Raw genomic sequence first — 22945 nt, 5'->3', positions numbered from 1 at the left:
AATGATGCATATTTTAAACTGGAGGCTAAAATCAATATAGCGTTTAACTTGAACTATATCTTCTGCTTTGTTCAGAAATGTCAGGCTATTATTTTATCATTTTAAGTGGATCATTTTTTTCTGCTAGGAGTAAAAAAAAAAAAAAAGATAATTTTAATAATACAAAATGAATGACAAGAAGAATACTAAAATAGATTTGATCTTTACAAGACTTTAATTGATTCGTTGATCAATCACACACTAATTCAATTTTTTGTTAACTGACTAATTTGCCTAAAGTAATTTAAACAGAATTAAGTAAAACAAAAAAAATCATCCTGTGCTTCAATTAAACCTATTAATTCAAAACCTTTGTTGCAGGTAATCTGTCCTGGTTTGTTTCAAATTAGCGACAAATGGTTTATACAGAAGTTACTAGAGCAAAGTAATTGGAAGACTTAATTTTAGAATCGCTATTAATTACTTTGAGAACTTGTTTCCCTGTTATTCTTTTGAGAGAGAGAGAGAGAGAGAAAAAAGAGCAATTAAATTTTGGCTTCATCTAAAACAAAGCAATCCAAACTCCTACCACAGTAAAGCCCTGCAGTACCAAGAACTGAGCCAAAAGAAGAGTCCCCTCAGCCAGCTGGTCCTGAAGCTCACTGCACTAACACACACTAACACCAACCAGCCTCAGGACAGCACTGCTCCAACACAGACAATTCGAGTTAACCAAATTATAACACAACACAAACAAAACTACTTCACCTATTGGGACACACACACAAAAACACAAAGCAAATTAGAGTGCTACCGGGCCCTAAAAAGACACGACACCCTGGCTGAATACCTGAGCAGGGTGAAAGACAACAAGCAGAGGCAGATCCTAACCAAATACAGGCTCAGTGAGCACAGCCTGGCCATAGAAACAGGCCGACACAGGCAGACCTGGCTGCCCAAAGAGGACCGGCTGTGTCATCACTGTCAACTCCAACAAGTAGAGACAGAGATGCACTTTCTACTGCAGTGTACAAAATACACAGAAATAAGGGAAACTTTCTTCCCACAAATAAAAAATCTCTGCAAAACATTCCCAGACCTGCCAGACTCTCAAAAACTCCCAATCCTCCTCGGAGAGGAGTCCAGCTGTGTCCAACTGGCAGCCCAGTACACAGCCGCCTGTCACAGCCTGAGGGACAAACAGTGAGCACTCTACATTAGTTCAAATCTTGTTATATTTCATTGTTGTTATTGTTAAATTATTAATAACGTGGTTATTATTTATATTTGTTTACCATTATTATTATCATTATTATTCTCATCAGTGTTATTGTCTATTTAATGTTCAGATGATGTACTGTGTATGCATTGCTTTGGCAATACTGTGAATAATGGTCATGCCAATTAAGCACCTTTGAATTTGAATTTGAGAGAGAGAGGAAAGGAGGTATGATGGCAGTATACATAAATTTTTTTTGGGGGGGATGTAAGCAAAAGATTTAAATGATTTAAAAATATGTATTTCAGGACTATGAAGAGGGTTTTTGTGTGTATATATACTGTAACTAGTTCATGAAGTAGCTGATGCTCCTGGGAGAGCCTGCCTGCTGTGTGTGATTACCAGGCGTGGAATCTCAGGACCGTATTAAGGGATGGGACTACGGGGCCCCCAGAAAACTAGGGGTCCCTTAATCATGAGCTTACATATTTCATCTACCTTTATTTATTTTATTTATAGAGCCTTAGACTGTATATGTATCCTGTGAACCACTGTAAGAGCAGTAAATACTGTTCACAATTTTACATTTTTATTTAATAACACTTGATACTCCCCCCCACCCTTTCAAATGGTTTGAGTGTTTTTTACATGTGACCTGCCTGTTGTTAGTGGAACACCAATGAGCTTGAACTGCAGTGTGAATATGTAAATGAATGTACGCATCACTGTGTGCGTGCGCACACTCGCGTTAAAGACGTATTCTAACTGACGCTGATATGCTAATTAGTAAGTCATGGATTTGGCTACCAACCGTCACTAATCAAGTGGGGGTGCTAAACGGAAACAAAAAAAAAATGTTTAAAAGAAGCAGCTTTAGTCGAAAACATTCCGAAGCTTAGCGTGTTTAAAAAAAAATAAAAAACAGAGCCCCTACAAGAGAGCTGTGAAGTGGAGAGGAGCAAGGCGGTATTGAGAAATTGCAGGCAGAAGAAAATGCAGTAGAAGCTCAACAGCCTATTACTACATTCGAAGCTGCTCAAGAAAAGGTACATTTATCTACACTGACCAAGTTTCTACAGGTCCTGCATTGTGGAGAAAATGAGATGAAAACGCCAGGCAGCTTTTGGTTTGTAAAGGTTCGGCTGAGTAGAAACGCGGATGTAGAAAACATCTGGACTTCTGAGCGGCTGTTTGCAGGGAAGAGAAGAATGTTTTCTAAAGATCTTTTTTCATGTCGCCTGCACAACGGTGAAGTTGTTGCTCAAGATTGGCTTATTTACTCTCCATCTACTGGCAATGTTTACTGCATTGCATGTAAGCTTTTCTCCAGCAGATCGCATGCTTTTACAGAAGGATTCAGCGATTGGAAACATCCCGATTGGAAACATCCCGAGCGACTCTCTGAGCACGAGAAGGGTACAGAACACCCAAACTGCATGCTGGCTTGGATAACCCGTAAACCTAGTGGCTGGCTATGCATTGCATGGTGTGTGTGTTGATCCCTTATTCTCTTAATTCTTTAAATTGTTAATTGTTAATTCTGTAACTAGCATGTATTTATTCATATCGGGAAAATGTAATTTTTTTCCGTAGGGGTGGGGGGTGTCTCAGGATATTCTGTGCCCAGGGCCTCGTGAGTTCTTAATCTGGAATCAGCAGGTAGGTGTGTCCCAGCAGGGTGTCAGTTATAAAAAGGTCCTGTTTATTCACCTCAGGGCTGCTGCAAAGCCAAAGCCAACGGGCTGAACATCGTCCACCCTACCCGGATAAAGAGAGTGAAACATCTTGCTGAATGCCTCTGATTTGCCATAAGGGTAAACCGCGATCACTGACAGCCCGGCGAGTAGCTGGAGTCGGGGTTTATTTACAAGAGTAAAGATCAGTTCAGGGGTGGTAGAACCCCATGAAGTATAGTGAGGTGAATAAGCGAGACCACCATGCATCAGGGAGCAGCGCATGCCGTCTTCACAGCACCTTTTATTTGATCGTTTTTTTTGTACAGTGTTTTATTTTTCCTTTTGTACACCAGGCCATATGTCCCACATGACCTAACAATGCTGGTAGCGTCACGTGGGGTTCCTGTATGTTCTGTGTGTATGTAAATAAAAACCTGTTCGCCTGCGGGGCGTAGCAACTATAACCTCCGTCTCGATCTCCTGCCAGTCACTCAGCAGCGAGTGCACGCACCCACACGGCAGTACCCTGTCACAAGGACGTTTCGGGCAAAAGTCCACCTTCTGCGAAATGCCCTCAAATAAAATATATTTTTAATCATTTAAACCTTTTGTATTCATCCATAAAAACTATGCCACTGCCAGCCCCTGAACAGCCGTGTATTTGCCAGCAGACCTGCGGAAAGTTGTTTTCACTAGATGGCACTGTTAATGCTTATAAAAACCTTGGCTGATCTAGCCTATGTTACATATATCTATGACAGGCAACTAGGCCTGATAAAAAAATTAATTGGAGTTCCTGCAATTAGAACCACTCTGAATGATTACAAACCTCATGGAAAGGTAAGGAGGCTCTATCATCTTGAAAGGAGCCATCACCATTAGGGTATAGTGCAGCATTGTTGAGTTGACTTGATACAACGGCCTTCCAGGTACTCTGGGTACTCCAGGAGAACACGCCCCACACCAGGGTATACCAGCAGCACATGCCAACACCAGGGTATACCAGGAGAACATGCCCACACCAGGGTATACCAGGAGAACATGCCCCACACCAGGGTATACCAGGAGAACACGCCCCACACCAGGGTATACCAGGAGAACACGCCCCACACCAGGGTATACCAGGAGAACACGCCCTACACCAGGGTATACCAGGAGAACATGCCCCACACCAGGGTATACCAGGAGAACATGCCCCATACCAGGGTATACCAGGAGAAGATGCCAACACCAGGGTGAAGCCAAACCCAATCAGGTAGACGTGCTAATAAAGGCAGTGTATACTACAAGGCAGTCTGTTGTAAATGGAGAGGGGGTCTCATCGCTGTGGTGCTGCTGGGTACAAGGCAGTCTGTTGTAAATGGAGAGGGGGTCTCATCGCTGTGGTGCTGCTGGGTACAAGGCAGTCTGTTGTAAATGGAGAGGGGGTCTCATCACTGTGGTGCTGCTGAGTACAAGGCAGTCTGTTGTAAATGGAGAGGGGGTCTCATCACTGTGGTGCTGCTGAGTACAAGGCAGTCTGTTGTAAATGGAGAGGGGGTCTCATCGCTGTGGTGCTGCTGGGTACAAGGCAGTCTGTTGTAAATGGAGAGGGGGTCTCATCGCTGTGGTGCTGCTGATGCATTAGAATGTCTGATTTGTTGTTGAGGGCCACCCTGTATAGTTTCCTGGCATGTCGCTTGTAATTTATCAGGGCCTCGCTAATCAATTACGGGTTTCTCAGCCCGTCCAGATCAATCTGTGATTTTGATTGAACACAGGCATTTCGAAAGCACGCCAGGTTGACTTCTTTCACAGCAGAAAATACAATTATAAAAGCCAAAAATGAAAAGCAATCTGCACTTTCTGACAGCAGCGTGGCCTTTTTATTAACTAGCTGCTCGGGATAACGGGATGTACTTGGATTCAGGAGTCCTTTCTTATTATATTATATACTGAATATAAACTCGCCACAAAAAGTTGTCAGGATGTTAACAATGAAAAGAAAAATGACAGGTCTGTTATTTAAACAGTTGTAGTGACACGTGGAACACTATATTTTTCAGAACTCCGATACTCACTCTTTAAGGGTATTTCAACATTTTAACATTGACTTTAATAGGCCACACATGCAATTCATTTAAAATACAACAAATACTACAAATGATAAAGATTATCGCTGATTACTGACTGGAACCCCCAGAGGTTTTCATGCAGGTAGGTATATAAAGGTTATAAATGATCTTGAGGTGTTGTAATAAATGTGCACACTACCGTACAGTACGACTTTGATGTAACCCCAAGCATGCACAATTAAGCTTTAAACGTGGTCCTTGCCAATCAGGAAATCAATATTTAATCTGAAACATTTTCATCATAAGAAACCATATTCAGTAACCAGAAATGCATGCACCTTAGCTGAGTGCCAAACGCACACTGTCAAAATGTACTAACTGGTCAATAAGCATTGCTGGCGGATCAATTGTATTGACCACCACTGTCATAAACAGTCAAATTATAAATCCACTTCAATACTGGACTTTCTGAGCTCCAGAAATACACCTCTGGTCAAAAGTTTTGCATCACCCTATAGAATTCACACATTTTGCTTTATAAAGTCTAATGAAACTTGCTGAATAATGTTACGTTAACATATTGAATTACATATCGCTTTGTAGTTTTCCATATACATGAAATATTTTACTATTATGGCTTCGGGTAGACTTTTGCGATATCATTTTGTAGCTTCTTTGATTACATGATATTAAATAAAAGAGCTAAATTATGTTCATATATACATATATACATATATATATATATGTATATATTTTTTTTAATGATGTCTCAATCCTAAAATTCTAGGTGATGCAAAATTTGTGTCCATAGCTGCAGAGTAGTTTAGACTGAATTGTTTAATTGAAAACTAACAAGACCATTTCTATTCCATTCATGCTTGTGCGATCAACTCAAAAGCGGTCACAAGGCTCTGACTGGTGCTTTATCCAGCCATGTGGGACCTATTGGGGTAATTGATGCGCAGGTTGGAGATTAGTCAGGAGAAAAAAGCAGGTTATTGAATTAAAACTAGTATACCAAAATGACCTGAACAAATTGGACCCTATACTGGACAGCCAAAGAATTTTAATATGAATTCAAAGGGATAAAAATGATGACAAAAAGCTGATTTGACTTTATCAGGAGTTCATCTGGCAAAGTGAGGGTTAAAACACAGAAGTGCTGGTGCAACAGATGCCTTTAAAATCCGATCCTGTAAGATACAATGCCCTCTATTAACCACTGGACCACTGACATGTGTCATTTCTACCAACATGAGCAGTACTGATGGAAACTGATCAATGCACACTTTATTATGTGTCTAAAACAGTAAATTTAGCTCTTAGCAGAACAGAATAGACTCAGCTGCTGATAAAACCCAGGCGCTAGAAAAGACGCGAGGAGCATTGCTGCAGACACAGAGGCCGTGGAAAAGGAATGCAGTTTCACCTTTTACATGCCAGCTGTCACTAAGCTCCCATCAAACAACACGAACGCAAGGGATTCATGTCATTACTGTACTGCTAAAAAGCTCAAAGAATATTTCTCCTTCAAACCCAGTTAGTGTTTGTGTGCGTGCTTCTTTTTCTTTGTTATTTTTTAAACTCCTCCCCTCAAAAATACTGTAGTATAGTGCTTTGTTTTTAATACTACACTTTTTCTGCAGTATTTTTTACTGGTTTTCTTTGTATAGTTTACATGCAGTACTGTATTTTGGTGTCTTAGACTCACTGCTTTGTTACTTTATAATGCCCCAACATTAATAAAGCAACCACAATGCTGTATATAACAACTCCCTCTGAGATATTTTCACATATCTGATGGACCCCTGGAACCTATTAAATGGATCTGGCAGGTTCTACTGTACTAGTTATTGCACCGATTACAATAACGTTCATAGATAACATTTCTTGTTATCAATATACAGTCAATAACACTGTGCATGTATAACACCTTGTAATAACGGCTGTTCCATATTGTATATTGTACCACTGTTTGAACATTTCAATGCAGCATTTTACTTACCTGCAAACCACCTGATCTGATGCTTTTATTTCTCAGAGTGCTATTAAGAGGGGACGAAATCAGCTGCATGACTGAGAAATGTGAGCGATATTATTAAATTTGGGGATAATAAACAGAGGGTGATATTAAATGGGTCAGACGGTAGACAAGGTTAAATATGCCTATTATTGCCTAATTATATATATATATATATATATATATATATATATATATATATATATATATATATATATATATATATATATATATATATATATATTAAATATAGACTGGAGAGGAGAGCCATAGTGTAAAATGATTGCCCCGAGGGAAGACTGTTGTTACCAACCGGGGGCTATAATGCCCAAAGCACCAGTCTTCCCGAGGGACATTTAATTTTCCACTATGGCTGAGTCTGCACTACATATTTAATATGTGAGTCAGTCAAAATAATAAGAGAGGCCAGGTTGGATAGTAAATATGGCTTTATATACAGTAAATCCATAGATATTTGTAAGCCTTTTATTATGTGTTTTTCATGTATGAAAAAAAAAGTTAACATTTTTGGCACGAATGCTGTACATATAATGAAGTAATATACAACTTCCAGTGCAAGAGGTCGGCAACATTTCTGGAGCAAAATAGGTTTGATGGGTGTGATCCGCCAAATATTTTGGTCGCAAATATTTTGGTTGCAAATATTTATGGCTTTACAGCACTTTGTTTAAATATAGCTGATACAGCATAAGTAAATAACTAAATAACATGAATAAAAAACAGGAAAAAGTTCATACTGCATAGTTATCAAAGTTTTTTCTTTCTTTTGTAGAAAATTATTTTTCTGTTAAGTCAGAGAATCTCTGTTTTTTCATTCAGCCATTTTCTCTTGTTGTTAGGAGTGGAGGTGGAGGGCGTGCCTTTGAAAAGGGGTGTGACTGACAGTGATGTGAACCAATTGCATATCAGAGGGAGATTATTGCCTGGTGGTGTAAAGATGTGAGGGCAATAGTTCAATCTATTTTTGCTCTTATGATGAGGTTTTAACCAATCACAGGCCAGAATTTCCAAGCACTGTCTCATATATATATATATATATATATATATATATATATACAGTAGAACCTCATTTATCTGCACCCCATTCATCGGCGATTTCAATTAGCCGTGGCTCCCTGACGAGTTTTATCTCTGAAATACAGTACATTATTGCCAATGTAGACACACACAACACACACACATAAAGATGCATGCGTCAGTCTAACCTGTGGAGTCGACTCCAAGACAGCAGCACTTCATGTCTTGCTATGAACACCACAAGCACTCTGTAAAATTAGTTCTCCTAAAGCAGTTACTTAAGCCCAGTAAAAAAAAAAACACTTCTGTTGGTACGTATTTTGTTGAAATGTAAGACAATGTACATATTTTTTGTTTGAAATACCAGAAAAGTAGCTAGCATTATTTAATATGAATGCATGCAATAAATTAGCAATAATACCTTGTGATATTTCTAGCTGCTAGCCACACGACTTAGTTTACAGGAAAATTGTGAGCTCTGATGGGCTGAATAGCTTATTCCAATCATAAAATGTCTTATGATCTTGTAGCTTTGTAGTAGTTTGTATAACAGAAAAAGCTAGGGAAACGAGGTTGGCGGTGTATCGCATTTTTAAAAGATTTTGCTAGGAGTAACACTGTCAAAGTAAACTCATTTTAAAACATTCTTCTGTCTTTGTATCTCTAGTAAATGCTAATTTGGTTTACATTACTAGTTTCTGTATTTTATTCATGCATTCTAGTCACACGCAATGACACCTCATTTATCTACAGATTTCAGACATCCATGGACTGAAATTGACAGAAACATATTGAGAGCAGATCAGCCCCTAAACCAAACATTGAAAAGGTTTATAATCACAGGATCAGCCCGACCAAATGGTTTTGACCTCAGAAGTCAGGGAAACAGTAACTAAACACCATCCATCTTCTCGGGCCATATTATACATCCTCATCACTGCATTCCCCAAGAGGTCTGTACCCTTGAAATGCGCACTTTGAAAAGTGAGTCTCAAACACTAACAGCTTGAAGGTTCATTAACAAAGTGAATTTGATTGAAAAGACCGAGGCTGGCAGAGAGAAGGGATCAAGCATTCAATAGGATCTCTCTGCGGACTGCCACTTCAAACCAGCCACCAGGGAAGAGGCTGTGATTAGCAGAGACGGTTTGGTTTAAGAAACAAAGCTCCTTAGATGCGTAACAAAGTGGAAGAACAAAGGCTTTAGTCATCTTCAATAAGCCTTTGAAAACTGCTGCAGGATTGTGAATAAACTACTGTAAAAAAATGAGTACTATATCATCAAGATATAGCCCCCTTCATCAAGCATCATTACATCAGTCCAACCCCCCCCCCCCCCCCCTTTTCCCGGGAGAAAACATTTTACACAATGTGATCACAGGGTGTAGAATGGCATGTTACTTTTCTTACCAATTTTATTGTACTATTCCTTCCACAGTGAGCCACAGGTGTTGGTGGAAAACAGTTAGGTGTACAGGCAGTCACTTCAAGGATTATAATTCTGGTTTTCATTTCTTTACTAAAGTAATATCAGTACTTGAACATCCACAGTGCACAAACATACAGAGGATGCAGGGTCCTCATCGTTTTGCTATTTGGGATATCCTGAGCAATGAAGTATAGAGGACTCAGTACTGGAGAAGTGAGAGCCAGCTCATTCAATACAGTTTAGAACAGAGAACTCAGAACTCTGGATCTAAGAGACAACACATTCAATACAATGTAGTATAGACTTGAATTCAGCACTAAGGAGTCTGATAGCCAGCACATTCAATACAGTATAGTACAGATTGAACTTGGTATTGCGGATGTGAGAGCCAGCTCATTCAATACAGACTAGTATAGAGAATTCAGTATTGCGGATCTGAGAGCCAGCTCATTCAATACAGACTAGTATAGAGAATTCAGTATTGCAGATCTGAGAGCCAGCTCATTCAATACAGACTAGTATAGAGAATTCAGTATTGCGGATCTGAGAGCCAGCTCATTCAATACAGACTAGTATAGGGAATTCAGTACTGCAGATCTGAGAGCCAGCTCATTAAATACAGAGAAAGTGTTCAGTATCGATAAGAAAGTGAGATCCAGCAAATTGAATAGAGCATTGTGCTTTTATGCTAAAGCCATTCATCAGTTTTTCTAAGTGACTGCCAGCTAAGGTGCCTTTTAGTGTCGTCTGTGATGAGATATTTGTGATGGGGACACCTCTCCTATAAGGACTTGGCTGGTGCCTGCCAGAACTCATTTCACACTTCACACAGGCATCAGATGGATATAACTTTCAATCACTGTTAACCTGGGCTGGAAACAGCCTGAACCCTGTGCAGTACACAGGAGACTCTCCTGCTGTCAATTCAATCTACATTAAGCAGATGATCCTTCATGAGTAAACATTCCCAGGATTTTAGCACCCGTTTTCGATGTATTTATTCTTGTTCTTTATGGACACCGGTTTTGCCTTGCCTCTTGATTACACTGCAGGTCTAAGGTCATGCTATAGATCAGGATTTTGCAAACTTTCAGGTTCCAGGACTTTCAACAACATCATGCGACCCGCTCAGTCTGACTTGTAACCAAAAATCAATTTCTTAGATTGTTCCCCCCAGTTTGGAATGTCTAATCATGTTCCCCCCACTGCTGCAAATCTCCACAACAGCTCAGGAGAACTGAAGGTCAGTGGGCGTCCTCCGATCCCCTAGCCAATCACTTGTTAACAACCGGGATGTCGTTGAGCTACTGCCCTCTGGAGGACGGCCCAGCCCTGCAGGTCTGCTTCAGCGCATTGATTGCCTGGCCTGTAGGACCGCTGCAGCATGGAGAGGACAAACAGACCCTGATGTTTTTGCCTCCCTAACTCAACGGAGCGCCAATCACAATTCTAGGGTAAAAAAAAGTACAAAAGCAAGTGTAAGGACTTAAAATGGATCAACGATTTAACCTAAGTGGTCAATATGAGGTCCCTAATCTCTCGTCAAGGACCTTGACTGATTATCTTTCAAACTGTGTTTAAAATTTCAATTTTTTTTTTTTTAGTATCGAGTCATTAGGCTATGGGAAATACCCACAACGCGATATTACTTTACAGATATGACTCAGAGATTAACAAATATAGAACAAATACCGAGAAAGTACATTTGAATATTGTAAAGGTCTCTGAATTAATCATAATAACTAGGATACTGAAGCCTACCAGACCATATGGAATTCTGAGCAAACCCATTACTCATGGAATCTGGAGGGATACATTTGTATTCATTAGCAAGAAAAAAACAGCTGCATAAAAACCACAAAGAAAACAACAAACAGAAAAACTTTGAATGTTTTTCTTTTTTTAAAGCAGCCATTTTCTAATAGCAATAGAACCTTCATGAGACGATCCCTTCTTCTTTGGGGTCTGTTGCTTAAATAATACAGTACTTTATTTAAATTATATCAGGAGATATAGATCACATGATTCGCCTGAACAGAATCATCATGTGACTCACCCTTACAATATTACCACTAGAAAAAGGATGCTATGACCCCACTGACAATGTTTGATATGTTCTCTGTGTAACATGTATTAGACCCGCTTGAACCTTTAAACTCCCTTTACTGCAAAAAGGACTTTACAGTTGGTGGCTTCAAATCCTTATTCTTGTCGCACAGGGAGTCTGGAGTTTGGTGGCAAGACAGTCGGACTTCAGTGAGTTCAAAGGGAAATTTGCTAAAGTAAATCTGCAGAGAAATGATATTGGACAAAGAAAGGTTTTATGGTAATAAGATGTAAGAGCACGGATGTTCGCTGAAATGCAAACAAGTGCATTTCAGAGAAGACAATGCAGGCATGCTGTCTGAAGGCATGATGGAAAGCTGCCCAGAGTTACGGGCAGACTTTGCTAAAAACAAATTTAATACAGAAGATTGATTGTGAATGTGAAAACATTTTGCTGCTCCATTTTTGTGAACATAAAATACAACCAGCAATTCAAAACTAATGAGAACTCAAGTTGTTTTTTTAAAGAACGTTTTGTACCATTACAGGTATGTGTTCCTTCCACAAAACTATTGCATAAATTGCACCTTAGGGTAGCAGCTTTGATGAATAGAGACTGCATCAAATGAAAGCAATAAAAAGGATTTCTGCTTTCTTTGGCTTGAGACTTCAGTACAGAACTGAATAATCATTTCACTCCTCTCCTGATAATTTCTCTCTCTCTCTCTCTCTCTCTCTCTCTCTCTCTCTCTCTCTCTCTCTCTCTCTCTCTCTCTCTCTCTCTCTCTCTCTCTCTCTCTCTCTCTCTCTGTGTGTGTTGAAGGGAAGCTTTTAAGGTGCCTAACTGCAGCCAGTGCTACATTACATTAAAAAACTGTCATCAAATAATGAAATAAATGGGAATTCAATAAACAGCATCCCATCATCTTTCCCTTCCCATCTGAACATCTCTTCTGCCCCGTGTTCTCAATCAGCGTTCCTATTCTCGACCCATGCAGTGCTGACTGTCATAATTCCATTCGTTAGTTTAGCTTCACTAACCACATATCGCAATGCATGGACCAGCCGTCATGGGGAAGGACCCTTTCAGATCTAATCAACTGGCAATGCTAAACAAAACAACACACCTAACCTGTTTTGTTATGAAGACAGAAATCCAGCCTGTGTTGCCTGGTGTCCTCCAACATCAGTTGAGAATGGAGATTCAGAGGAGCAACGTTTTAGTGCCGAAACAATAATTAGATCAGTGAGTCTCAACCCCAGTCCTCGGGGACCCCTGTGTCTTCTGGTTTTCATTCCAACTGAGCTCTCAATAATTTAATTAAGCCCATAATTTGCTTAATTATACCTTTTTTATTGTTCTCAGCTTCTACCAAGTTGCAGATTTCGAGTTGCTTATACAATTGTACAGCTACCTTGAAATCTCCAGCTCTTTAAGAGCTGAAAACAATTAAGCAGGCTTAATTAAGCTAATTGTTAGTTCAACTAAGGGTTTAGTTAAGTAATCGAGAGCTCAGTTGGAATGAAAACCAGAAGACACAGGGGTCCCCAAGGACTGGGGTTGAGAACCACTGGTTTAAATCATTACAATAGACTCCATGGTCTACAAATATATTAATATCACCATATCCAGTCCTAATAATAATCTTTAGACGTATTGGATAAACTACACCTGTATTTTACAGCACTGGGGAATCTGTCTGAATTGCATCAACCACTTGTTTTAGGGCTGATCCCAAGATAACCTTGCTAGTGGATGCAATCCAGGTGGATTCCCTAGCCCTGTCAAATGCTCTAAATAAATTCTGCTATGGCTTATAACCCCTAAGCAATTTAAACAAATACATTTCAACAAACTCTTTGAAAACGATGCACTACGCATTTTATTTAGATTAGATTTACAAACTGCCTGGTCCTTGTTTAGTTTGGATAACAGATGTTTTACTGGATGTGTTTTTATTTGAAAATAAGGTGTACTGAAGCAAATCAAAATAAGTATTAATAGACTACAAGTTAGTGAGCAATGTGAAATTAGTTCTGACGTTTCTTCAAAGAGACATGCCAGACACACAGCTGGTGCTAACTGACATCTGTGAGGACCAAGGACTGGTTAGTCAGAGAAATGATTCCCCTTTATCAAGATCCCCTTCATTCGAAATGGACTCTCCATTTGAATATGAAAACTAGTGTGATTCCTTTAATTCCCTATCAGTTCAGAACAGATCTACCAGGCGCCTGATTGCTCTAATTCCTAGCTCCTGGTCATTTCAATAATATGACTAAACAAGGGAAGTTCTGATCCCAAGGACTGGGTGCAGGGCTAGTATGAGTTTCAAGCCCTGAAGATGATAAGGCAGCCATCCACCATGTTTGGATTGTCTGTGATTAGCTGCATGACACAGACTTTAGTCCTCTTCCTTGTCCAGCACAATTCAGAGCAGGTAATATACATGAGCATAAGTATTAATACACAATGAATATCACTCGATAATGTGTTAATAAAGAAAGTGTTAACCAATGAAACATGACCAATTTAGATTTGAGAGACGACGAAAGAAAGAAAGAAAGAAAGAAAGAAAGAAAGAAAGAAAGAAAGTCAGGAGTCCCTTGTCTGTGGGGTAGTTAGTGAGCATCTGGACTTGCAGTGAAGGCATTTAGCATAGGGAATGAGTTCTCTGTTTTCCAATCTTGATTCATTCCATTTAGAATAAAACAGAATGCTAGCATCCAGATCATTTTGGTGCCTTATCAGTCATGTGCTGTTATGCAAATTGTCTTCCTGTTCTTTAAACAAACTGGCTGCGTAGGAAGGAATAATCACTCCACTCGCTGGTATTTTTCAGCGGAGACATCAATCCCATCTTCAGAAATTCAACTCAATTGATGCAGGCAACCAAATCAGTAGTGATTGCTTCCACTGGGCTGTGTCAGCACTCATTTCACCTCCTTCTGTCCTTGAGTGCACATGCCTCATTTACTTACAGGGAAGTATTGTGTATCTTTAAAGAAAGGCAACAAAGAAAAACATATCATCGTTGGAAAGAGATGTTGAATCAACATCAAAGTCCTGGTGACATATGTTTTACATAAATACTTATAATTAAGAATGTAAGAATATTTATGAATGAGAGGAGGCCCACCAGCGATCATCCATTTCCTAGAAGCTGGTTGATCCCAGTCCTGTCAAGTCTCTCAGCAACACGGACACCCATTCATTCCATACCTCTGTGTAAAACAGTGTCGCCTACACTCTGTTTTGAGTCTGTCTCCACCTCATTTCCAACTGTGTCCTTTGGTCCTGGTTTCTGTGCTGTGTTTGAAGTATTGGCTAGCGTTCATTTTGTCAACTCCTTTCAAGATAGAAGTCGACTGAAGTTGTTTTTTTTGTTTTAGAAATGCAATAACAATCTAAAGTAAAAAGCATTGAGAATCAAAGTGATTTAGAAACTTGTATCAGGGTTAAAAACTATTTTGCCTATGAAATGTTGGAATGTTTCTCGTCTGCTTGAACTCACCAGAGTAACAGATCTGCAGTGTCTCTGAATGAATTGTTCAGATCAATAGCAGAAACCCTCACGTCAAACCTCAACAAATTATGCTATTGAATCAGGAAACAGTCAATGGATACCATCCGGCTTATAAAGCACTCAATCAACTTCAAACACGATCAGACCATTCAGGATCATTTTTGGCCCATTGACCAAAAGCGATGAAAATGCCAAGAATTCTACTACAGACACTATAATCAAATTGATCTAAACAGCGGTTCCACTACCAAGCCCCTTGGAAGGGTGGAAAGTGAGGAGTTGGTTAACTCAGAGGCATGACACAGGCAACATGGAGAGGTATGTTTAATGGCTACCAGTTCACTGATAATTGAAAGCAATGTGTTCAGATCTCTGCTTGATTTTTTAGTTGACTGCCTCGTCTGTATTGTTGGAGTTTCCTGAAACATTGCTTTTTATTATGTCTGTAAGAATATTAAATAACCCAGGAAGGTTAACATTGTAATGATTTCACTGACATATCTCTGCTACACATGCCTGTGAACTTGTTAGCATTCCTGTCCCACAAGGTTTTCTATGCATGCCCTGATAGTTGGAGGTTCATAGCAAAACTCCAAAACTCCAATTCCAAAGTCCTGCAGTTTGGGGGAGATGTTTGATTGGGGATACCCCATTTAAAAATACCATATTAACATCCAAAAATGATATTTCCTGGGAAGCCCACTGTTGCGGTACTCTTCTGACTTCCACATCTGTATTTTAAACCCTATAGTTAACACAATTCTCTGCAACATCTTATCAGACGGGTAAGACTAACAAACGATTTTTCATTTTCCCCATGATGCTACAAACTTTAGCAATATACTTTACCTCAATACTGCATGTAAAATTAGGAGAGACAGTAAAATGATGTGGCCTCGTGTCAAAAGGCACAGAAAAGGCAAATGGATATTTTGCTATTGATGAGTTGGGGAATTGCTGTATCAGAAATTGACTATTCAGACCAGGGGTTAGAAAGGCCAGCGCAGAAGAGTGATCACTAATTAACTGAGATGATGGCATTGAATTATTTGTGGCTCTACTTTACCACAAGGTATTGAGCTGAACCACTTCATTGTACCTGAATACAAATGGTTTTGTTTCAACTCTGAATGAAAATGTTTTTTGAAGGTGGGAAAGCTGAGACAGTGAAAAGTAATCTTTGTAGCAGAAATTCATCATAGGAGCTGCACGGCGTGAAATGTCAGAGTTATCTAAACGAACGCATTGTTCTTGTTGTTTGGATTCGTTTTTTATTTCAGTCCACACATCTTGGGGACTTTAAAATCACCTCTGTGGCCTCAATAGCTCTTAGAATAATGATGTCTGTCCTCCAAGTATAGTGTAGCTGGTACACCAGAGTGTAGCCAGTCCACCTGAAACACCACATGTAAGAAATGATGAATTTGTTTTTATTTAAAAGCACACAATCTAGTTTTTTTCAAATGTTCCCAGTGTTTTAGATCCTACTCCGTCACCTGGTAGCATATGCCATGCATTTATAACTCTCTGTGTAAAAAAGGCTTCCTACCTTCTGTTCTAAACTTTTACTCAGCTTCCATTTATGCCCTCTAGTTCTTCTCTCTGTGCCAAATTTGAAGTCGTGTCTTAGGTTCACTTTATCTAGACCATTAACAATTTTAGACTTTAATCAAGTCCTCTCTTTCCCTTTCCCTATTCTCAGTTCTTTTTGAATTAGCACTACAAGTTACCCATCACAGCCTGGAACACATGTGCTCCACTGCAGTACAGATGGGCTTTCCAAACTCCAGAGCTACAAAACTCAATTTCGTGAAGCAGTCAAGCCAAACTGTCAATTATAGATATCATACAATGAAATCCATGGTACCTGAAACTAATTCCACTGCTCACACTCAGACATCTCCAAACCATGTGGCTTTATCTTGCACGTGTTTCAACACTGCTTGGTTGCCCTTGATAGAGAACCTTCAAAATGAAAAACCTAGTAATTACAATCTGACCCTAACCCTAACCACATCATAAAATCATTATTCGATTTGCAGGCAATGCGAGATTCAGAGAACTTTAAATAATAAAATACAGTGAAGAGATTCATATACAGAAGAGTGCAACATTTGGTTCACCTATGAGTTTCAGTGTTATTTTTTTTTTTCTCTTTATAAAAATAAATTTCAAAATACAGGTAAAAGCAAGTAGTGCTGGTGACACTGTGTGGCAGTGTGCTCCGCCCCTGTGCGTATTTTGTGTTTTATGTTGTCTGTTATATGTGGATATAGTGATGCCCAGAATATAAATTGGGCTATGTAGCACGAGTGTTATATGTATTTAGGCTCAAGGATGTGTAGATAAAATGTGTATTAGTATGTGAGCATGGGAAGTACACAAAGTAGTTCACGTGCTGGGATTCAAGTGAATAATTAATTTGTAATTGAATCCTGGTACAGCTGTATATACAGGAGCACATTTCACTCGCTTTTAAACCAGCACGATATTAGTTTGTTCATCCACTGTTTGGTTTCGTTTCATCTGTTTTGTCTATTTATTTTGGCCAACGCGTCGTTTGTTTTGTTTTCTGTTTAAACCTTTTATTTTATTTGTGTTAATAAAACACTGAGTGCCACAGCGTCTCCGTTTCGCAGATGCTGTGTGTCCTGCATTCATTTCTTGGCCTGACGTCACCCCTACAGCCAGCCTGTTCACGCACTGAAAGAAAAACAGGCTGTAATGGAAGACTGCAAGAACATTTAATATTTCACAAAGTGCTGTCCGCAGCATATCAAAGAAAACCGAGTGAACCTATTCTGTAGAAAACTATGTTAGGAACTTGATGAATGGATGGCTCTGTACCAGACAATTAGCAAATGGCTTAAGGCAATGCAGTGAACAGACAGTGAGTAAAGGCCTTGTTAGAACAGTGCTACCTGACAAAGACTCAAAGGATACTGATATTTCCTTTGCTTGACAACTCCATCCTGCCCTTGCTTAGCCAGCACCACCCCGATATGGCGTTACTGTCTATTCAGTGCATTTTTAAGCCATTTGCTTATTGTCTGTGCGAGAGCCATGAATTCACAATAATGATTACTGGTAACATCCTAAAAAGTGTCTTCAGTCGTCCATGGCTTTCTTTGTTTTTTACAGAATCAGGTTGCTCCATTATCCCTGTGACAGCACTTTGTGATTTTGGTGTCACCATCACTAACACGTTTGAACACTACTGTACATTTAACAATATAAATCCTGAAATCCTTTATTGAAATAATAACTCACAGCTCTCTAGAGTCATTTAAAAGTATAACATTCAGGTGAGGTGTCACATGACGGTGACATAGCAGACTCTGCTGGGAAAGGGAGGTGCCATTGTCTACCCAGACCTGCACTACTGCCCACCCTCCATACAGCCCTGGCATCGACTATGCATACTGAAAACGAGTGTGTTGATAAGGACCTGTATACACATGCTTAACATACACTTCTCTCAATATTCCTCTATGACAGCAAAAACCGTTACCCTACATTCCAAACAGTTATGTGTTCACCTGACAGAAAAAAAGTTGTATATTCTTAAAACCGTTCTCTGAACTATTGTTGTAGAAGGCATCAGAATTTACTTGAATAACTTACTGATCCTTTACATAATAACTTGACACTGAGGGAATAGGGACCATCGTTCAGTTGATGTTTAAAGCTAAGTAATTTAAGTGTCTGTCAAAACTGACCTCTGGTGTCCTATTTTAAGACATTAAACAGAAAAAGTCAAAACCGCAATTCTTATTTTAATGAAGATCAATTTTCCAGAGCTAGCTTCTGGAGTTTTCCCGAAAGAAACATATTGCTTGTCTTTCCATTATGGGTTTGATTAAATGCAAAAAATAATCCCCAGTGGTCTCCTTATTAGAATTCCATTTTAAGCTTTAGTTATTACTTTGTTTCAAAACCCCAGTTTCCCTATTGTACAAACTAACTTTTATTTTTATTTTTCTGATTGCAGAGTGACCTACAGAACAGGAAATGGATAAGAATCAGCAGCAACTTGAACCAGTTATTTGTAATTGCTTCTATTTTGCATTTTTATATATCCCTTACTTTTCTATGGTGTTTGTAATCTTTTTTTCTTTTGTTTAAATTTCGAATCGCCAATTATTTTTCTTATTTTAAGCCTAATTATTGTTTTATTTCAGCCCAGCTCACCGCTGCCACCCCCGCACTGACTCTGGAGAGACAAGGATGGACACATCTTTGTGTGCCCTCAGCCGTCCACTTCTTTTCACTCTGCAGGCCCGCAATGTAGCCGCCTCAGAGCTACAGCATCAGAGGGCCATGCAGCTCTGGGCAGCTTACAGGCAGGCCCGCAGGCGCCCGGCCAGTCTACAGGGGTCACTGGTGCTCGCTGAGCCGAGGACACCCAGGCCGACTTAAGCCCTCCCCCCCTCCTGGCGGCACTCAGCCAATTGTGTGCCGCCCCCTGGGAACTCCCGTCCACGGTCAGCAGTGGAATAGCCTGGACTAGAACCGGCGACCTCCAGGCTATAACCATATTTAGGGTCATTTTTTTCATTCTAAATCTGCCTTTACCTGGCTTTGAGCTTGTCGGGAGCAAGTCTTCCTCATTCTATTCAAATCACGTGACAATATAACCTTTCAACTATACAGTCTATAGACAAAGAGAATAAATCAGGGGGGCAGAGTAAAGGTAGAATTCTCCAAGTAAAGGCAGATAAAATAGAATCGATTTTGGAAAGCAGAAGCACTGCACTGAATGATTGCAAACACCACACAACGGTATGGGAAATGTTAAAAAAGCAACAACAATGATATTTCAAGCTACCTCTGCTTTATGAAACTCAGGTATTAATACTCAACACATGTGGGCACTATTTGATGAAAAAATCCAAATTGATCATGAATTATGTTACCAGAGAAAAACCCTTTTGCAATGTCCTAGACCAGGCAAGTGTGTGATTTTGGCTCTCAAGGCTCAGCGCTGTGGGGTGCTGACTGGTTTTCAGCAGACCTGTGGGAGATCTCCATTAACATACTGACAGTATTCATTCAGAGGGTAGCTGCGTGTGCTCCTCTTAGCACTTCCACTCACTGTGAGGCTTCATAACTCGAGTCTGCTGCCCGGGCTGCTTCAGCAAGACTAGCCTGGGAAACACTCCTTGAAGGTCAGCCGTCAGTCCTTGCCTCTGCCTTCCCAAATATACAATGTAACGCTATGCAAAGTTTCAGGAAGCAAACTCTAAACCCTCTGATCACTGGGAGTTATGGTACTAGAAAAAATGGAAGAAAACTACAGTGCTTGCCTACAGTATACAGGTCTGAACTTTATAGGACATCTAGGGTACTGCCAGAGCTAGCCCAGTTGTTTCAGCGTCATTCAAATGACGTTTCTGAACTCTAAACACATCACACAGCAAAACAATATCTTAATATCTGCGAATAAATTAGGAGACATAGGCAGTTAAAAAGACTTTAAATGGGTTAATTTAATGTAGTCACTTTTACATTGCATCTTTACAGGGCAGACCTTTTATTTATATAACTTGGTCCGCTCTGTAGATAACTTTTCTGTACATGTGAAATGTTTATGGACGTTGTACTACGGAGGTTACCCCTCATTCATGTTAACCTTAATCAATAGCTGCTCTTAGCAGTACTGAATCCAACTACATTTAAACGTCTTTGCAGTCTGTGTCGTGCTTTTAGTTTACCTATTCCTCTCTGTCCTCCACCTCGTTTTCGGCCTCGCCAGGTGTTTTGCAGTCAAACTGCCTCACTGCCTGTCTCCCAACAGTGAGAGACGTCCATTCAAATTTAGAAGGAGCCAGGGTAATTCAGTTGCACTCAAAGACGCATTAAGGTAAGTGTGAACAACACAGGTTGCAAGCCTTGCCTAAGTGCACACTCAGCACCACTCTAAAGTGCCAGTGTTAAAAAAAGTTTTAGGTCTCTCTCTTTATTAGTGCTGGCCTGGTGGGCACTAATTGAATAAATTACGCTTATTTTCAATGCCAGTAAAACTTCAAAATGTGATGTTAATCGGTTTCAATAAAAAGTAGACAAATCAACGGCGGTCTGAGATTTATTACGCGCCATGTTTAATTATTTTAATTTGTTAAGTACCCCATGAGGCAAGTACAGTTACTGTAGCTAGTCCTGACCCCCACACCTCTTTGTGAAATGGAGGCGTTCGCGTTAAGATTGAGGTCCTTGCAGCTGAGGTAAGCTGCCATGGTGACTGTCTATCGACATCTTGACTGACTGACTAACCCCCCGGATCGAGCGAGTCGGGGATACCCTTCATTGGTATGCTCGTCTAACTCCCTCGCTGTTTTTCTGACTGTCAATCGTGAAAGATTAGCTGTGTTAAATCTAACCTAAAGACCAGCAACACGTACTAACACATATTGTCTAGATACTGGGATTTGAAATATAGCCATCCTCCTCTTGCTGAGCTGTTTATAGAAATATTAAAGTTTTCGGTGTAAAAATAATATTGTCTATTGCCACATTACTTTGACAGCAAAAAATAAGATACAGTGATACCAACATGTGTATGGGAGATTTTGCATTAACAGTATATATGGGCACTGTTCTAGGTGTTGAAATCAATCCCACCTGGTTCGTATCATCAGCGGTGTAAAACCCCAGCCTAGTGACGTCTGCGAATGATATGCCTAGATTTTGAAAATAAGGTAAAACAGGTTATTTTGTGTTCTTCGAGGACCAAAATGAATAAGCCTTGCACAGACTTGCACAATCTCATTTTTATAAGCATCTGTAAACCTCAGTCCTTCGCAAAAATAACACCACCACCAAATCTGTTAAATCCATGCACGTCACACGTGTGCCTGTGTATAATTAATTTACTAACAACGAAATTAAAATAAAAACTCACTCCAAAAGCTTTATTTGAGTCTTGTTATTAAAATGAATATTAAAAAAGACAGTTTTTTCAAGCACGTTTCATCGTTGTTACAACGCGTCCTGCCCCCTATAGGCTATTGCAATAAACTACATTACGTCTAACTAAACTATTCTCAACAAACTAAAGAGAACAGCCCACAGAACGTGTATGTATTTTAGGAACTATAAATAGCATGGCTATTCGAACTGTGTAATCTTCATTTGGAATAGCCCCTTTATAAATGTGGCAGTAGAAAGTGGGAAAAGATTATCTAGTAGTCTTTAAAGTTATAATATATACCACTAGGATTACAATATAGTTCCTGTCTGGATATTTCTGATGTCACTGCTTTATCAAATAACAGGGATACACTTAACAATAGCGGTAGACAATATTCACCAAGCATTTGGAACTGGAAACAGTTTGCTTAAGTTATTCTCCCGTTATAATTGTGTTGTAAACGTGTATTAACGTAACAAATGTTAAAATATCAGTATTTTGAAATGCCTCCAATAACGTTGATCCAAAATAATGCCTTTTTTTGTAAATCATATTTGCTTACGGCAGCTGGACAGAGATTCAGACCTTGCCAATATTATCAATGCACATGACAGCGGCCCTGATTCGCCAGGGTGAGTCCGCAGAGTACTTACATTGTACTGGAGGGAGGGAGGCGTGACCGACTGCGAGGTATAAGTCGTCTGCGCAAAACACCTTTAGAATTGCAGAGTGGCATCACTTCTCACGTATTACAGAAGACATGTCTGTAAATTCCGAATCGCGTTAGTCACGTTCAGTATGTTTATATAAACAGTGCGTGCTGTGCGTAACAGTGGTGTCATGTTTTATTTAAACCGCAGCACACAAGTCATCAAACAGCGGTACTGTGTATGCTTCGTAAATGTATCTCATCACCCATTGAAACTAATGCAATGATCTGATCAGAGCCTTTTATAGGTGTATGCATAAATAAATAATAAAATGCAGTAAACAGTGAACACCTAATATCTACAGTTTTACGCATTTTTAGTTTGGTGCAACATTAAT

At 39.6% G+C, this 22945-nt stretch overlaps 1 protein-coding gene across 1 annotated transcript in view; it reads right to left on the bottom strand.

The window, feature by feature from the left end:
• Window positions 1–22945, bottom strand: part of LOC131721864 (glutamate receptor ionotropic, NMDA 3B-like) — a 45252-nt gene that overhangs the window by 21179 nt on the left and 1128 nt on the right. The window lies entirely within an intron of this gene.

The sequence above is a fragment of the Acipenser ruthenus genome, chromosome 49 (genome assembly GCF_902713425.1).
Source record: "Acipenser ruthenus chromosome 49, fAciRut3.2 maternal haplotype, whole genome shotgun sequence".
In the NCBI taxonomy this organism is placed as follows: domain Eukaryota; kingdom Metazoa; phylum Chordata; class Actinopteri; order Acipenseriformes; family Acipenseridae; genus Acipenser; species Acipenser ruthenus.
The sequence above is the reverse complement of the archived record's forward strand: the minus strand, read 5'-3'. Positions and strand labels throughout refer to the sequence as shown.